The following is a 4,178-nucleotide window of genomic DNA, read 5'->3' as shown; positions in this document are numbered from 1 at the left end:
GCAGCAGTCCCTGACGCTTTGCATTTTGGTCAAGAGAATATGCAGTACGTAAGAGTTGTTGTCTCGCCTAGTTTTTATGATCTCTTAATAGTGCTGGGACCCAGCGTGCTGTCTGCTTGTGCTGTGCATTTAAAAATGCTTCATTGTGCTTTCTTTTTGAATTATCTGGAGCAAATGATGGTCAGAGCAGGGTTATGAGTAGAGAGCTTGGCTCAGTGGAGAGAAGTCTGAATATGGAGTCAGGGGGACTGGATTCGAATCCTTTTTTGGGCAAGTTTGTGGGCTTCAGTTTCTTCCACTCTATAAAATGAATATTAGACTAAATAATGTCTGAGGTTCTTTCCTAAATCATCTAAATTGATGATTTAAATGTTTCTGTAAATCAGGTATGTTTCTAGAGCACTTAGAATACTTTCTTTCCCTTTATCATATGATTGTGTTCTGAGTTCTTTAGAAGAAACAAATATTTAGGACTCTGCTATTCAGCAGGGATTCCTGGAAGGACCACTAGACTTGGAATCAAAAGTCGTGAGTTCAAGCCAAAATAGTTGTGTCGCCTTGGGTAAGTGCAAGTCACTTCAAGTATTTGAACCTCAATTTTCTCATCCATGAAGTGGGCACATTCGTGTTTGCCTTCTTTCTTCCCAGGGCTCTGTATAAAAAACTGTGTAGACAGTAATGTGATACATAAAGGTGAGTTTTAATTATTTAACTTCAAACTCCAGAACAAGGAAGAAAGTGCAACAAGGTAGCAATTATGGCCACTCTCTCTAACAAGAGCATTAGCCTCTTTCACCACATGAGGCTGTTTCCTGAGCTGGCCCTCATTACCAAGAAGGAGAGTAAGAGGACCAGTCAGACTTCTTTGCTGTGAAGCAGTGTGGCTAGAGGGAATGTGATTACCTGTGAATCTGCATTTGTATTTCTATCTGTTGTGTACATCCTTGGGGAGGAGTCTCATGCATCAGACTGTACTGTGAGCTGCCTGAGGTCTTGAGCACAGGATATATTGAAGAACTAGAAATGACCCTTTCCACAATATCTAATTCAACTCCATAAACATTAATTAAGCTCCTACTTGATTTATTAAGTACCATTTGCAAGGCTTAGTGTTAGGTGCCAGAGAATATAAAGACCAAAAAGTGAAATATCCCATACTCTTGGAAATTCAGTCAGGGGGATGAAAAGGGGAGGTTTATAATAATCACACAAAGAAATTGGAGGGGGTGAAACTTGAGGGGAGAAAAGGGGGGAGAGACAGGGGAAGGGAGGGTAGGAGAGAGACAGAGACAGAGAGAGAGGAGAGAGAGAGAGAGAGAGAGAGAGAGAGAGTTAACAAGTGAAGAAATTTGGGAAAGGCTTCATGGAAAAAGTGACATGTGAGGTAAGCCTTGAAGAAAGATAAGAATTCAGAGGGGGCAGTTGAGCCTATAATAATACAGTACTTCTCCTAACCCATTTTATTAGGTATTCATAAAGTTCAATGACATTCACATGTTTATATTAAGGAAAAAATTTTAAGTGCATTAAATCAGACACCTCCTGGGAGGTACCTGTTATGTAAGGTCACACATTAATTTTTTTTTCAGACAGATTTTTGTGGCATTTTCTTCTGTCCAAATTGTAGCAAGCAAGACATTTATCCAACGTAAAACCTCATGAAGACTTGACCATGCATCCACACAGAAATATTTATTTATGCTCTTCCTGTTGATTGTCTCCCTGTATGTTCTCTATCTCTCCTTGTCTTTCTAGACATCTGTTCCTGTCCTTTTATGTCCTAAACCCTTTGCATTCACAGGGATGGGGACCAATTAACTTATTGCATACAGGGGCTAAGAATAAATAATACCAATCATAGTTTTTTAAGATTAATGAATGAGTTTATGGTACCCAGGCACCTTGTTTATCAGGGGTTAATTTATTTAATCTCAATCATCTAGAGTACAGCAGAAAACTAGGAAGGAATCAAAAACAAGCCCTCCAACAGCCCCCAAAAATGTTGTCCCCTTTCAAGCTTCAAATTAAGTTATGCATCCTAGGGAAACTATCCCTGGTTCCTGAGTGGTTAGAGCCCTTTTCCTCCTCAAATTGTCTTGAATTTGCTGATCTCTAACTTCCTAGTAGAAAACAAACTCCTTGAGGCCAGGGACAGTTTTTAAGTTTTTATTTTTGTGTCCCTAACACCTAACTCTGGCACATAGTAGGCGTCTAATAAATGCACATAGAGTTGAATGGTACAACAAAGATGCATGTGTTTCACTCATGGGAGATTACAAAAGGTCTTATATAGTTTCTTTCTTTTATCCAGACCAGTTTCCAATGTGTTTGGTCATCTAGTTTTGCAGGCCACAAGAGATGAAAAGTGGTAACTTACAAGGGTCTGAGACAAGGGTGGTAGGAATTCCATTCCATTCCATAGTCATTTGTACCAAGACAAAAATAAAAGAGCTTTTGTCCTTGAGAAGTTTACATTCTACCATATCTAGAACATTAATGCCAGAAGGAGGTTACACGGATACAGCAAGAGGTAACTATTGATAAATAGTGAAAGAGAAGACTGAGAAACTATTAAAGCATACACACACACACACATGTGCACACACACAAATTATAGTGAAGGAGGCAGGAACCCTCGGCACCTTAATTAGCCTTTAGGGCAAAGTCAAGGCTGTGCGCCTTTGAAGACCTTGAGTAATTAAGAAAATGTTAACTTGTATTCCATCTACTTTTGAGTTACAAGACTTTGATACTGCGAGGAGATGAATGGATATAATCAAAGGATACACGGAAATCATCCCTGGGCCACCAGCTGGTCACTGGCTCAAAGGGGCCTCGTCTCTAAACTTCCCCCACTTAGTTGAACCTTCCAGAGCCTGGGCTGTGTTGGCCTAGGTTTGAGAACCCAGGGTTTCCTCTGTATCCTGGAATGATTGATGACTCTGGGGACAGAGGCCCTGGATTAAAATCCTGCCTCTGATGCCCACTTCCTGTATGAATGTGGGCAAGTTATTTAGTTTCCCTGGGTCTCAGTTTCTTTATCTGTAAAATGACAGGATTAGGCTAAAACCTCTGAGATCCTTTCCAGCTCTAAAACTATGCTCTTAGGATACAGTGATGAGACATTAGTGTTTTAATAGAAAATATAATAATCTTAAAATCTTTTTGTGAAAAGTGATTAGAATAAAAACGTTCTATTGGTTTTAAAGAGATATGTCATGGTTTTCTACAAAAATTAACTTAATAGAATCACTTAGTGATGCTGGCTATTTGATACACAAATATATAATAATACAGTAGGTGGCTCAGTGGATAGAACACTGGGCCTGGAGTCAAGAGGACCTGAGTTCAAATCCAGCCTCAGACACTTACTAGCTGTGTGACCCTGGGCAAGTCACTTAGCCGTGTTTGACTCAGTTTCCTCATCTAGAAAATGAGCTGGAGAAGGAAATGGCAACCTATTCTGGTATCTTTGCTAAGAAAACTCCAAATGGGGTCATGAAGAGTTGGATGTGAAAAGATGACTGGAAAGTTCTTCACATGTTATCTCATTTGATTCTCAGAACAACCTGGGGAGATAGGGGCACATTTTACAGATGAGGAAACTGAGACTGAGAGAGGTTAAGAGATTTGCCTGTGGTCACACAGCTAGTAAGTGTCTGAGGCAGGATTTGAACTTGGGTCTTCTTGATTCCAAGTCCCAGGCTCCATCCCACTACTCCACTTAGCTGCTTCCCAAATATGTCTGTTTGGCAAAATACATCAAACACTGTAAGAATGAAGTAGGGTATACATTCGTGTTTGATGACTAGGAGGGCCATAAGGACCCTTGGTGGGTCCATTCCAGGTGGTTCTCCACAGCCAAACCTGCGGTTGACAAAATGAGGTGTAGAGTAGAGTGTTCCCCTTCCACATCCCCTGTCTGTGCCTATCATTTCTTTTCATAGTACTGTGAGCTCCTTGAGGGCAAGAACTGTTATGTTTTTGTCTTGGAATCCTCAGGGCCTCCACAAAGTAGATGCTTCATAATGTTTTTCATCCATCCATCCACCCATCCATCTATCCATCCATCCATCCATTCATCCATCAGTCCATCCATCCATTCATCCATCCATCCATCCATCTAGTTATTCATGTATTCATACACTCATGTGCCTGAATGGAAAAGCAGAGGAGCA

Source organism: Trichosurus vulpecula, chromosome 5, assembly GCF_011100635.1.
Source record: "Trichosurus vulpecula isolate mTriVul1 chromosome 5, mTriVul1.pri, whole genome shotgun sequence".
NCBI lineage: Eukaryota > Metazoa > Chordata > Mammalia > Diprotodontia > Phalangeridae > Trichosurus > Trichosurus vulpecula.
This window is presented reverse-complemented; position numbering follows the sequence as displayed.